Source organism: Haemaphysalis longicornis, unplaced genomic scaffold, assembly GCF_048455015.1.
Source record: "Haemaphysalis longicornis isolate Haplotype H1 unplaced genomic scaffold, Haemaphysalis longicornis Haplotype H1 scaffold_7, whole genome shotgun sequence".
NCBI lineage: Eukaryota > Metazoa > Arthropoda > Arachnida > Ixodida > Ixodidae > Haemaphysalis > Haemaphysalis longicornis.
This window is the reverse complement of record NW_027526422.1, coordinates 158194554-158209745: the sequence shown is the minus strand read 5'-3', so window position 1 is coordinate 158209745 and position 15192 is coordinate 158194554.

Genomic DNA, 15192 nt, shown 5'->3' with positions numbered 1-15192 from the left:
TTGTCGAACGAACTTAGTGCTGCTATGATTTCACGTTCTCACGTTCCGGTCTGTTTAGTTTGAAATGCCACAAGGAGACCGATAAGGACTACCTCGTTTATAGTGGGTTCGAAGCCTAGAACAATGCGTTTTTCATCTAGGATTGTTGCGCGAGCCAGATTCGCGATTTATTAGAGCCCATTTTTACCTCTATGGTTATAACGAATATAGGATATAACGAACTAATTTACTGCTCTGACAGTACTTCGTTATAACGAAGTTCGACTGTATAAGAATTAAGAACCGCTAACGAAACATGTGAAGCAAGTTCACTATGTGCATGCATGCCTGTCTGCCCGGTAGGGCGTTGGTCTTGTGCGGTCCAGTATTCGTCGTAGGAATTCCTACAACGCAATACCGGGCAGACAGGCATACATGCACACAGTGAACTTACTTCACATGTTTCGTCAGCGGTTCTCAATTCTTATACAGTCGAACTTCGTTATAACATAACCTCCTCTCGTTATGTGGTTCTGTGAAGAAGTGTTCAAGAACCAAGCACAAGGAGAACACTTTATACTCGCACTAGATCTCAAAGGTGCGTCAGGGAGATAGGATGCGGGAAACGTAATTACGTCTCAGCCTCTGTGACGAACCGAAACCGCCACAGTCCGCATAGGTGAACTACGATCGGATTATGTCGAAGGCCGGAACCTCTCAGTGCTCGATTGTATCACCTCTGTTATTTAATCTCAAATGATAAATATCGCCAAGAAACTCAGAGAGCTCCCAGGTATCAGCCACATCATCTACGCAGGTGATATCACAGTTTCGGCGCACGATAAAGATCCCCAGGTGGTCAAAATTAATCCGGAGCCCTCCACTACGGCGCGCCTCATCGCCTGCGTTGCGTCGGCGCGTTAAAACCCCACAATCAATCAATCAATATCACAGTACGGGCAGCAGAGGGTACACTTGACCAAAAACAACATAACCTCTAAAACGCAACTGGCAACTGGGTAGCCAAACTAGCAGCAGATAATGGACTCAAGTGTGCACCAGAGAAATCGGAAATCATTAGTCCATCCACAACGAAATAGCATCGACAAGATCTCCATAAAAATCGGATCATGCGAAATACCCGAACGAAGTCGATTCGTATTCTCGGAATGATCATACAGGGAAACAGACGAGCCCACTAAACAATTGATAAAATCGACAAATCCGCAACCCAGCTATCTCGTATAGTGAGGAGGAACATCAAAACCCAGAAAGGCCTACGCGAAGGAGAAACCTTACGCATAATGCAAGCACTCATCATGAGCGGAATCTCATATACATCTTGCCATATCATACTGCCGCGAACCATACATTGGGTTTGTTTATTTGTGTTTTGCTTTTACCGCCCGGCTGCGCCGGTCTGTGTTATCTCTGCGCCAAGGGAAGCGCGTGTTCCATTCTTTCTTTCTGTGCCGCATCTGTTATCTGTCGTGATAGGGAGAGCATTCCGATCTAACGTGAACAGCCCAGAATAATCTTCTTGGATCTACTATGTTCTCGATGTGAATCGACGTTTCGAGAACCACGCGCACCGAAAGATAAAAAGCCTGCAGTGCGGACGCCGGGGCATTCGATTCTGCGACGCTCGCTGACGCAAGTCACTTTGTTGACCGCTGCTTCGCCGCCTCTGTATTCTTTTGAGTTGTTAGGGGAGCACAAGTTCGCTCCAATAAACTTGTTTCTCCTGCAAGACAACTGCGTCGTCCTTGACGGACAACGTCAACTGCGTCGAGTTGACGGACAACGGCGCAATAATCGATCTGCAGACGAAGTCGATAACGTTTTCCTCCGACCACTCCATGACGCCGGAATCGAACCCCGAAATCCGTGCAGCTGTAAGGATAGCCGATGATCATGTCACCCTGCCACCCCGCGCAAGTTTGATGATCACCGTCTACTGTGAAGGTGCTGCTCCTGACGTTGACGCTATCGTGGAGAGTGACCAAAGGTTGCTTCTTGACCGCGGTGTGTCTGTCGCAAGAGGCATTGCGCGCTTCAAGGAACACCAATCCCACATTTTGGTTACTAATTTCACCGAGGAGTACCAGCATTTAAACAAGGGCGCGGCAATTGCATTCCTCGAAGAAACGCAAGAAGCAAGTGACGTGATCGCGGTCGCCGACTTTGAACGCACCCCCGTAGAAACCTTCAAGCTCCCGCAGCCCTTCGACGTGAATCCGGCGCTACCGCAAGAACAACGGAACAAATTATTGGCTTTGCTGCGTCGCTATAGCGAATGTTTTTCGTCGAGCGCAAAACTACGTCAGACCCCTCTAGCGAAGCACCGAATAATAACCGAAGATGGAGCCCGACCTACCCGACAGTCACCGTACCGCGTCTCTTCACACGAACGGGAAGCCATCCGGACTCAAGTCGACGACATGCTCAGCGACGACATTATACAGCCATCGAAAAGCCCCTGGGCTGCGCCCGTCGTACTCGTAAAGAAAAAAGACGGCACATTAAGGTTTTGTGTTGACTACCGGCGACTGAACAAAATCACGAAAAAGGACGTGTACCCCCTCCCCCGAATCGACGACGCCCTCGACCACCTCTGCCACGCGAAGTACTTCTCATCGATGGACCTGAAGACTGGCTACTGGTAAATTGAAGTGGACGAGAGAGACCGAGAGAAGACTGCATTTATAACCCCAGACGGCCTATACGAGTTCAAGGTGATGCCGTTTTGGGCTGTGCACAGCACCAGCGACGTTTCAAAGAGTCATGGACACTGTGCTAGCTGGCCTTAAGTGGCACACCTGCCTCGTATACCTCGACGACGTAGTGGTATTCGCCCGGACTTTCGACGAACACCTTGCAAGGTTGGAGTCTGTACTCGAGGCCATTCGTACGTCGGGGTTGACGCTGAAGCCTGAAAAGTGCCGTTTCGCATACGAGGAACTCAAGTTCTTGGGCCACGTCGTCAACGCCGCGGGAGTCCTACCTGACCCGGCAAAAACTTCAGCTATCGCGAACTTCCCTAGGCCGAAAGACAAGAAGGGCGTGCGAAGATTTCTCGGGCTGTGCGCATACTACCGGCGCTTCGTCGCAAACTTCGCACGCATTGCAGAACCACTCACGCGCTTGACAAAAGACAGCACCCATTTCAGCTGGGAAAACGACCAAGAAAAAGCATTCTGCGAGCTGCAAAAACGCCTGCAAAGCCCGCCCGTGCTCGCTCATTTCGACGAAAATGCCGAAACGGAAATGCACACGGACGCCAGTGATATAGGCTTGGGTGCCGTCCTTGTCCAAAAGCAAAGCGGCTGCGAAAGGGTAATCGCCTATGCCAGCCGTGGTCTGTCGAAGGAGGAGAAAAACTATTCTGCCTCTGAGAAAGAGTGCCTGGCTATTATATGGGCGATTTCAAAATTTCGCCCATACGTGTATGGAAGGCCATTCAAGGTTGTAACAGACCACCATGCGCTGTGTTGGCTCGCCAATTTGAAGGACCCCTCTGGCCGTCTTGGGCGGTGGAGCTTGCGCCTGCAGGAGTTCGACGTTACAGTCGTGTATAAATCCGGCAGGAAACACTCCGACGCCGACTGCCTGTCCCGCGCCCCCGTCGACCCACCACCACAAGACTCTGATGAAGACAGCGCGTTCTTCGGGATCGTGACGGAGAGCGACCTAGCCGCCCAGCAGCGTGCCGACCCCGACTTACGCGCCATAATCGAGTACCTCGAGGGATGCAACGTTGCCGTTCCTAGGACCTTCAAACGCACCTTACCAGCATTCAGCCTGAGAAACTCCGTCCTCGTGAAGAAGAATTTCAGCCCCGGAACAAGAGCGAATTACCTTCTCGTCATCCCCGCGGACCTTCGTGACGAAATTTTGGAAGCGTGCCACGACGACCCGTCTTCCGGACATCTCGGCACAGCCCGCACTATTGGAAAAATCAAGGCGAGGTACTACTGGCCCGGCCTTACCGCTGACGTCACCCACTACGTCCGGAGCTGCCGTGACTGCCAGCGACGAAAAACGCCGCCGTCAAGACCCGCCGGACTTCTACAACCGATCGCCGTCCCATCGAGACCATTTCAACAGATTGGAATGGACCTTTTAGGCCCGTTCCCTACGTCACGATCACAGAACAAGTGGATTGTCGTAGCGACAGACTACATGACGCGCTACGCAGAGACCGCCGCTCTTCCGAGAGGGACTGCACAAGAAGTGGCAAAGTTCTTTATAAGCCAAGTTGTGCTGCGACATGGAGCCCCGGAAGTCCTAATCACAGACCGCGGAACGGCATTTACTGCGGAGCTGATGCAAGGAGTATTACGCTACAGCAACACGGATCACCGAAGAACGACGGCGTACCACCCCCAAACGAACGGACTAACAGAACGTCTGAACAAGACAATCGCAGATATGCTGTCAATGTACGTTGACGTTGAACATAAGACTTGGGACGAAGTGCTCCCGTATGTCACGTTTGCGTACAACACGGCTATCCAGGAGACGACGCAGCTGACGCCGTTCGAGCTTGTCTACGGTAGAAGGCCGACTACGATGCTCGACGCCATGCTTCCGCACGTAGAAGACGACGACCTCAACACCGACGTCCACGGATATCTTCAACGTGCGGAGGAGGCCCGCCAGCTCGCTCGAGTTCGTATAACGGACCAGCAGCTGGTGGATGCGGGCCGCTACAACCTCCGACGCCGAGACGCCGAGTACCAACCAGGGGATCGTGTGTGGGTTTGGACTCCCATCCGACGACGCGGACTCAGTGAGAAGCTCCTGCGACGGTATTTCGGACCCTACCAGATTCTACGACGTGTCGGCCAACTTACCTACGAGGTGATCCCCGATGGTGATTCCGGAACATCACGACGACGCACGCGGCCCGAAGTCGTCCACGTGGTTCGCTTAAAACCTTTCTACGGACGATAACGAATTTTATTTTTATTTTCGGACTGTCGCTTATGTTAGCATCGGGTCGATGCACTCTTAGAGGGGGGGTAATGCCGCGAACCATACATTGGGTTTGTTTATTTGTGTTTTGCTTTTACCGCCCGGCTGCGCCGGTCTGTGTTATCTCTGCGCCAAGGGAAGCGCGTGTTCCATTCTTTCTTTCTGTGCCGCATCTGTTATCTGTCGTGATAGGGAGAGCATTCCGATCTAACGTGAACAGCCCAGAATAATCTTCTTGGATCTACTATGTTCTCGATGTGAATCGACGTTTCGAGAACCACGCGCACCGAAAGATAAAAAGCCTGCAGTGCGGACGCCGGGGCATTCGATTCTGCGACGCTCGCTGACGCAAGTCACTTTGTTGACCGCTGCTTCGCCGCCTCTGTATTCTTTTGAGTTGTTAGGGGAGCACAAGTTCGCTCCAATAAACTTGTTTCTCCTGCAAGACAACTGCGTCGTCCTTGGCTTCGTGACAATACGATATGCAAGAAAGAAGAGAGAATAAACACTATCATCAGGTCGGTACACAAAGCCGTCCTAGTTGTGCCGATATATACCGCAAACAAACAAACAAAAAACTATAAATAGGGTATATTTAGCGCCTTCGAGGAGATAAGGGACATCAGATATACTCTCGGCACCAAAACAACGACTTGTCCGCACTAAGACCGGACGGTGCACCTTGTGGAGAATCGGGGTCCCGAACGCAGCAGCATCGGTCACGGCCAGGCTCGAGCGGCAGACGCCGCCGCTGTAGCCCAGCCGTGCGTCGGCGAAAAGAAGACGGAGAGGGGCCGCTTTCGAAGGGTGAGACAGCGGAACCTAGCCATCCTGATGTGCTAGCTAGGGGCTACACCACCGCGCGACACAAGCGCAGACAACGAAACAATTGGCACGTGAGCTTAGTGATCCCCATTTATACCCGTTTAAACTAGTTAGTTTAGTAAGTTTCAGAATGGCGAGAAAGCTGAGGGAACTTTTATAATCGCTATTTTTCAGAACAAGTTCCTCCTTTCGCCTCTTGTAGTACCACTTAATTCAAAACACAACCGCAATGGTATCCAATTTATAAAACGGAGTCCCATTCGTGGCAAGCAGTATGCAAAAGGTAGCGTTTCTCTAGCGGCCGGATGTCTGTATGCAGTTTGTACATTTTGTTTTGTCGCCCTATGTGCTTGCCGTACGACCATTTAATTCCGTCGGGTGCGGGTTTACCAGAAGGTGCTGTCCAACAAATTAATCAAGCCGTGCGAAGGCAGCGCGCATTGGGCGCGAAGCTGCGCCAAAACTGGCCCAATACAACCATCGCTAAAGCAAACGACAAAGCCGTACCGCCGACGCCGCCGCCGGCGCTCAGGCACTTCCGCGCGGGGAACGCTGGGTATTCGTCGCGCCATCTACAGTGCGCTCCGTGAATTAAACCCTGCTGCCGCCGCCTCCGCCACGTTGGGAGTTTGTTGTCCCGCACGCCACGAAAGAACCGTTGGCTGGTAGAGCTAGAAAGCTTTGCTTTAAAAGGTGGGTAGCATCTTTTTAGTTCATAAAGCCACGAGCGATCGAGATCAGGTGTTCCTGAGTCCCGAGTTGAGAGCTGGTCAGCCCGCACTCCCACTGCTCCGGGGTGGGGGAAGGGAGGGGGTTCGGGTGGTCGGCGCATGTCCATACAAGATGGTAATTCGTACTGGGAGTATGGCAGGCAGGGCAGTTGTAAGGGTATGTAGTTGGGGAAACATGATGAAGAATAAGGGTGTTAAAATATGTTTCCGCCTGCGGTCTGCGCCATAATCGCGGGCGCCGCAAGTGTTGAGGGAGGGATGATGGTGTGGGTAACGGCGGTGGCTCCGACGGTAGTGGTGCAGTTTATCGGTGTAGCGACTGGGAATGGGAGGGTTGGAAGCAGTGATTTTTTCCCTCATTGAGCTCGATGCTAGCGTTACCCTCCGAGGTGGCTGAATGGCTAAGGCGCACAACGACACGGGTTCGATTCCATGGCCGCGGAGGCCGTTTTTGTGATAGAGGCGAAAAGCCAGAACGTCCGTGTGTGCGAGATTTCGGCGCACGTTAAAGATGCCCTGGTGGTCAAAATTAATCCGTAGCACTCCACAACGGCGGGCCTCGCAGCCCTAGCGTAGCTTTGGCGCGTTAAACCTTACAATCAATCAACCAGTCAATGCTACTGTTCCAAGAGCCGGTAATTGGAGCAAACGACTGTACAACGTGGTCAGGGGCGGGGACAGTGATAGTGGGCTATTTGCACAGTGGCCACGAGGGCACGCATTTTGAAACAATGCGGGATGGTAGACAGGCGACAAACAATGGGCCAGACACGAGCGGCGATATAGGGCCGGAGCGCAGTGACCCACATCGCTTCGTGGCATGGGTGCAGCCGCTGATAATCTCACGCGTCTGCAATTCATCCTCCGAGACATCCTGGAGAGAGCCGGTTTATCAATGAGCCTTACAATTAGGTGCCGGATATGATTTTTTATCACCTCGCATCTTCCGGAGTAATCAGCAGGGAAGGGCTACGCGGTGTGCGCTGCGGCGTGAAAGACCACCAGAAACACTGTTGTGAACTTATGAAAAATGATGAAAATACGTGTTTTGAAATGAGTCCAATACAGGAAAGCAGAAAAACATCATCAGCCATTTTACGCTGTGAAGGTGCACATGCCCAACGAAGCTTTTTAGAAGACAACATAACGGTTACTCAGAATTTAGGAGAAAGAGATGAGCAAATTTTATTTCTGCTGAGCATTGACGGCGATCATCCCCAAGAGACACATACATACACGAACGCACCTTTACTTTGACTCCACTGACACCTTGTAAATGGTGCCTACTAACGATAATTATTCCAATCCAAATGCATGACATGTGATCAGACGTATAGTCTTGGGGTACTAAACCAGTTTTGTAGCGTAAGCTACACTGGCCGAGGTTGAGCAGTTTCGCGTGTGCCGTCAAGGGCCGTTCTGCTATAGTGCCTGGAATATTCTAGGCACTATAGTTCTGCGCAAGCGCGAGGAGCATTGGATTGGTTTGGATAGGATCGGATCGAATTGGATTGGCCTGGCTTGGATTGGCTTGGATTGGATTAAAGTGGATTGTGTTGGATTGAAATCCAATCCAATTGGAGTACGGGTGTGTAGAGAATTGGGTCTGCACATTCGCCGGTCTGCGCATTCCAGAGGAGTTACGTCACAGCCGTGGCAGACGCACTGGCGGCACCACCTCATGTAGTGTATCACTCCGCCAAAGCGCCGAACCCATGACGTCAGTGCGCGCGCGTTTTGAAAGGGGTTTGCTATAAATGCGTGATATCGCCTGCCTTGTCTCACGCAGTTTGTTTGTCGTCACTGGAGTCGTTTATAAGCATATTAAGTCCAAAAAATCACGGGAACGGCTCACGCCATGTTCCAAATATTCCCAGTAACGCCCTACTTGCGCCGCGCGGAGAAACATCCGGCTACGGTGATAAGGCACAGCGACAACTTCCGGTGCCGTCCTTAAGTTGTCACCAACGTTTTTAGATTAGGTCAGTTTGCAAACTGCGCCTCGAGAGGCGGCACCATTTTGTAGCCATTCCGAGAGGTGGCGCTGGCGTTGCGTTGAGATCTAGTTTGGGGAGCGAGGCTCGCCCCGGCCATGTGTTTTCGCTGTGCTGTTGGTGCTCGCCTGCTCGTCACGTCTGTATTAACGTATTAGATCTGTGCTGTCATCGTGCATACATATTTTAGTGGATCTCTGAAGTGTCGGTGTGGTTTGTTGACGTGCTGCGCGCCGGGCTGCCGTTCGGGGTATGCTTCGGAAGCGGCAAAGTCCGTGCAGCGGCATTTCTTCAAAACGCCGAAGGGTCCTGACGGATTGAAGGCGTGGGAAAGCGCGATTCCGCAGAAAAACTTCAAGGTTACGCCATAAACATACGTTTGTGACATTCATTGTGAGCCTTCAGACATCGTCAACTGTTACGAACACGTCGTGAATGGTCAAACTGTAAGGATACCGTAAGGCAGGTGGACTCGGAGGGACGGCGCGGCGCCCCGTATTTTCCCTGACATACCTGAGCATCTGTCGGCAACCAAAGACGTCAAAGTCATGCCGAAAACCACCCTGGATGACAGTGGTTCCCACCTATGTTGCGTCCTGCCAAAATGATGGACCTTTGCGCGATGAAACTGGCGTAAGTGGCGGTATGAGTGGTGTAGAAAGCGCCGAAGTCAGCACGTACGTTGGGAACTGAGCTGTAGTTTGCGATTATGCAGGAATTCAGCAAATGTCCGACATTTCAATCGTAGAATGTGAAGGCTTCGCCTCCCCAGCTAGGTTATCTTCTACAAGCTCGAAAATTCTGGGTGTGATTGAGAAGGCTGCAGTAGTCGGGCAAAACTTGTCGGTTGAAGTTAATTCAAGAGGTTTGCTTGTCCCGCCGTGTAGCTACAGCGATAAAAATGGGAATACTCAGCCCCAGCTGGCAAGGCGGAAGAATGTATCCCTTAAAGATCATCCCATTTGTTCCAAGATCAGCCCTTGGAACAAATGTTACCTGTTTCCAGACGTTTCATCCGCAACAACTGCCGTGAAAGGGCATGCAGTGTGTGTGGCACAACATTCCCGGTGCTGTCAGATCAGATCCCTAGCCGGCGCGGTGGCTAAGGCGCCGTGCTGCTGGACGCAAGGACTCGGGTTCGATTCCCGGCCGCTATTCTGATAGAGGCGGAAAGCGAAAACACCCGTGTGTTCGAGATTTCAGCGCATGTTAAAGATCCCCTACGTGGTCAAAATTAATCCGGAGCCCTCCACTACGGCGCGCCTCATCCCCTGTGAAGTGTCGGCGCGTTAAACCTCTTATAAATCAATCTGACTAGTCAAAACTGAGAAGTGTTGCCTATCTGTAGATTGCAAAAAGAAACGAGTAGGAAAAATCAACGCAGAAAATAGCATAAGTGATGGCTCAACGGAAAAACTACCGGGCTAAACGCTTTAAAAAATCGGCATATCAGGGCTACAAGAAGGTAAATGAAAGTTTCTGTCCATCAGATTTACAAACCAACAAAAAAGAATAGCGGTACGACAAACATTCTGATCCGAGAAAAACGTTTATTTCTTTTAAGAAACGACATTTATACCTGTCAAAGAAATAAAAAAACATTGGTTTAATAATTGGTTCAATTTTCTTTGTTAACAGCGAAGCTGTTTAACAAATCGCAATTTTTCGTGTCCGCACTTAAAATACCAAGAATTTGCTGAGCTCGCACGTCAGCACTTGGTTTCCAATCGGCTCACTTTATCAGTTTTGTTGGGGTTGTAAATATGTTGTTGTGAAAACGTGCCTACTGCATTTGCTTCCACAGCATAAATAAAAATTTCGAGGCGTCTTTTCTTGATTCCAAGTAGATGGCTGACTATTGTAGGCTTCCCCGCAGTTTCAGTAGCGTAAGGCGCGTTCGGATATGCTTTAAACATTATTGAGCTATAAGAGATCCCGTACTGGGGGAAAATAAGTATACGGAACGGGAAGCAGCCGAAGACAAGCGGACTGTTCAGTGTTTGCCTTGCCTTTTTTTTTTTAAGTACAGCTTGTTTCTCATCATAATGTCGATAAAAATGTAAAGCTCTTGTCACTAAAGCGTAAGAGTAGAGCGAAGTTGGATTTCGCATGTCAAAGAAGAACATTAACGATGTGCGGTGGTCGTTCACCGGCGCCTTTCCAAGCAAGGAGTAGCAGACGACGCGCCGAGACCGATCTCAACGCTACCGCAGCGCCACCGCCTGGTCGGCGACAGATCCGGCCCGCGCCGCTGTGCTTGGAAGGCCGCGCTCTTTGCCAACTGACCTAATCTAAAAACGTTGGTTGTCACCGAGTATCACGGCCGGGCTGGAGGAGCAGCAGCGCGCTCGCCGCTGCTCCAGTCCGGCCGTGCGAGTATTCGCCCCGAGCGCGAACACAGTCGGCCCCTGGCGGCGGCGGGACGAACCGCTCCTAGTGTGGCACGGCCGGACTGGAGCAGCGGCGAGCGCGCACTTTCATACGGCCTGCGCACCCAAGAAGGAACCAATACAGCAGATTCTTTACAGTGGGGGCGCTTCGAACCAACCCTCTGCCCTTCCAACCCGCCTTTCTGTTAGTCGACGCATCGCCTCTGGCCGAGCGCAGCTGTGTGTTTTTGACAGTGCGCTTCGCTGCCGGCGGGCCGCTCAGCCCGACCGGAGCGTGAATAGCAGAATCACGTTTAGCTAAGCGATAACCCTATCTCCCTCGACGGGAAATCATTCGCGTCACTGGTCGTGCCCTGTGCGTGTGCAAACCAAGACATCATCCGAAAGGAAAAATAAAAAATAAGAAATGATATTTCAGTCACGGAAAGTGCCGTGTTTATTTGCCTGTCTCACCATTTTCATATAATACAGTCGCTGATAAGATATGAAGGCCTCGCATATTTTTCTTCATGTGGCCCGAGTTAAAATGTTTCTTTCAATTTTTTGATTAGGCGCTTCCGAGTGATAATGTTAGGCTGTTTGACCCAATTAGACCGAAAATTCAGAAGGGGGGAGGAGTCGCCTATTTTAATGACGCACATGTAAATTTACACGGACAGGTATCGCGTGTAGCCACGGCAGGGCTAGAGCTGTGGCAAATGCGCGCGCGCCGCCGCTCTACCTACCCCGCGCGTGCTGTAGGTCAACCGGCGAGGGTTGGTCCGCAGCGACACGAACTAGCGGCGGTCAAAGGTGGGAACTATACCCGAAGCGCAGGCCGCATGGAAGTGCGCGCCCGCCGCTCCTCCAGCCCGGCCGTGAGTGTGGATGGCGCTCTCGCGTCGTCTGCTTTTTCACGTTGCGTGCGGCGCAAGACGCGTGCTGCACATGACAAAACAACCAATATGTGTGCTCGTTTGGCAGTAAGCAATGACATAGTTACCTCTGCTTGCGCATTTCCTCTAGAAATGCAATAATCAGCGGCCGTTGCGGGTTAATGCGGTGGTTTAATTCCACGAAACATCTTCGCCCTGGTCACCGCTTGAGTGTGAAACGTGTTATAAACATTGCTTCCACACATTGCACTTTTCTTATTGCTGAGTGCAGTCGTCTGCCGTTTCGGGAACGTCGAAGGGTGCTTTTTGAAGGTGGCGTGGTGATTATTTAAAGGATAAAAGTTTAGTACGCGAAACGGGTAAGAAGCGACAAGACCTGTGCATACGCGTGCAAATTCCGCACCCTTGTAAAATTGCTCTGTGTCCTTATCGAAAGATAAAACAAACAAAAACATTTACACTGCACACGACCCGTGCGCTATCGCCCATACATTACCGGACAAGTATTTTACACCCGCAAGCGCCTGTGTGATCGTATCCTTCCCGTAACTTTTCTAAAATAAATACCGTTTTTGGACAGTCGTTGTTTATACTAAGGAGGAGGAATAAACATTTATTCAACTGTATCGAGTTGCTAATTTTACGTGTTATTTAAAATACGTTTCTATGGATGCGCAAGAGTATTTAGGTCTGATTTTTCGGTAAAATTAAGCAGTTGTGAGTTTGCGTCTGTCATGTGGCATTTCGTGTGTCATTTTCATATATATCATTTTCAAATCCGACATGAATCACCTTGTCCAAAAACTCACTCAGCATAACCAAATGCCTAATATGGTCACGTCTTAACCTCTTAAGGTGGACCTAAGTTTAAAGAAAGAGGACAAAACGCGTAATATAATGCACGTTGTTGCCCACATGTGTGAGGGATGTGTGCCATGACTCGCTATTTTTTTTTAATTTTTTCCCACAATGGAAATACGTACGGCTTTTTCACCGCTACAGAACACGACGCCTAGTGTAGTTTCGATTGTAAGTAATACTGATAACCATAGTTTGGCTTTTCGCGTTACATGCGTTCTCTTCTCGCTGCTCTTGCAACGTTGGCAGGATCCCCCCTCCCCCCCTTCCCTTCTCGAACAAAAACTAAATGTACACAATTACATTTTTTAACCAATCCTCAAGCATTAAATGCCAAGACCAAGGCGATATCCAGTTTACAAAACAAAGTAGTTACCGGGAACCCGTTGCGCTGATTCGCAACGAGAAATAAAAAGGAAATGTTTTACTACATTTGCAACAGCGCAACTTCATTTATTGCCATCTTTAGGGTTCGTAAGCGACCTTATACGCAAGAATGCAAACACATCTCGCTGTTGCAGGCACCTGTTAGATTTTAAAAGGAACGCAAATGCTCAACGGAGCAGCCGTGACAGAAAATCTATGCTCACTGTGAGGTCCCAGAGGCTTGGTTTGCACACTGTAAACATGCTTGTCACTTTGCGAAAACCTAGCTAAACATGAGATGTTGATTGTACTGCTTGCGTTGACAATTCAATTCGCAAGTTCACTTGCAACAAAAGCCGTAAATAAGTGATCCGAAACCGTTATTCATCAAACCCTTCTTCAGAGTCGTTAAAAAAGCGGTTACATTTATATATCTGCGCTGATCAAAATTCAGTAATTTTATGTTGCCTTTTGAGCACACCAAAAATATCGTAAGCTCTTAGAAAGAATTTAGGGGCAGTTAAGTAGTGTTGCCATTTCAGGGCATCCCACAAATGCAAGAATGCGTCGGGCTACCAGTGAAAGCGATTGAGATTGCCGTTGTAAACTGAATTTCAGAGATCGAGGCTTCCTGGTTTGTTTCTATTTATGCTTTTATTGAAGGCTCAAAGCCATAGTCTGGAAAGATCGAGCTTGCTATGAGCCACAGCGTACAAGTTCATTGTCACAATTACGGCCATTTTGAGATTCCCGACGAGTCGTCGCTTTTTTGGCGTAGTAATGAAAACTGACTGCCGCTTCCATGCTATACATTGAACGTTGAGGAACCGAACTACAGCATATCACTCTTGTTTGCACCTTTCGTGCGCACATACTGCGGGAAAACGGCACGAAGCGCGCCCACAGTGTGAATTCTTACGGGCCGCTCAGCGGAGCATCCACACTAGCAGCGCGACGCTGTCGCCACCTACATGTCGAGCTCGCGGCGAATAGCTGTGCGCCTCTGTTGCGCAGTAGCCAAGTCTGACGCTGCGCCGGAGCCGCTTGATAGCTGTTTCGCGTGGCTCCTGGAGAGCCGTGCTGCGCATGCGCGAGGAGCTGTGACTGGACTGAACTGGATTGAATTGGATTATATTGGATTAGACTGGATTGTAAATCGTTTTAGCAACAGTAAGCACCATAATCAGATAATCCTAGACAACCACGAAACCTAAGAATAACCAGCTGAACCTTAGCTCACGCTACGTATATCCTGGCATAGCCGAGCTAAGCCACTGCTAATTTTTAACGGCGTGCGAATACGGTGGTGAGCGCGTTCGAACGGTACATAGCCAGGGACGTTCGTTTACTATCGCCGCGCTTGGTCGCCTTATAAGGCGCACACTACGTCACGCACTACGTCATACATTCAGAGACATGTCCATAGCTCCGACAAGAGCGGCGACATACGTTTGCTTTGGTGATAAGCTTAGACTATGGAAGCTGTTTTTCCCACTTTGCGTCTCTGCACGAGTGCGCGGGCATCATAAAATTTTTCATCCTAACCATAGAAACCTCGCCTAATAACAATTGGGCAGTTGGATCATGGTGACAGGGAGCGAGAAGCACTCAACGCGTTGATGAATGCTAAAAAAGGCGGGCAGATGTGCCTTACGATCAGCTGAAGCTTGGTGTTCTTAGTGCTTCTAAGCGTCTGTTTGTGAGGCTTAAAGAGACCCTGCAACACTTTCGTTAAGCGCTTTCACTCTTTCCATCGCGTCTGGAGGCGAAAGCTATCTTATCGCCATCACGGAGCGGCACTGCGTGATTTGCTCGTCGCACCAGATACGCCTTCCGTTTCTGCTTTGCTTTTGCGGTTTTCTTTTTATTCTGCCTATCGAATGCGTTCATTACTGCATCCTAAGGAAATCCGGCCAACAGTCGCTAAATCGCTGTAATGACGTAAGTCAAGTGGTCGAAGAACGCCAAGACCGGGAAAGAGAGAAAAGTGGTTTGAGCAAGTTTTTAAGTTTTGTGGTGGGCACACAGTCGTAAGTTTTAAAGGAGCACGTGCTGACACGAAAATATAATGTTACACTTTTATTGCTTTTATCGATGCTGGTCTGGCCAACCTGAAACAGCACTTTAAATACTTCAGCGCGCGATAGTTAATTACATTGAACGGCCTGAAAATCGTTTGTTTCAAATTCCCGCGCTT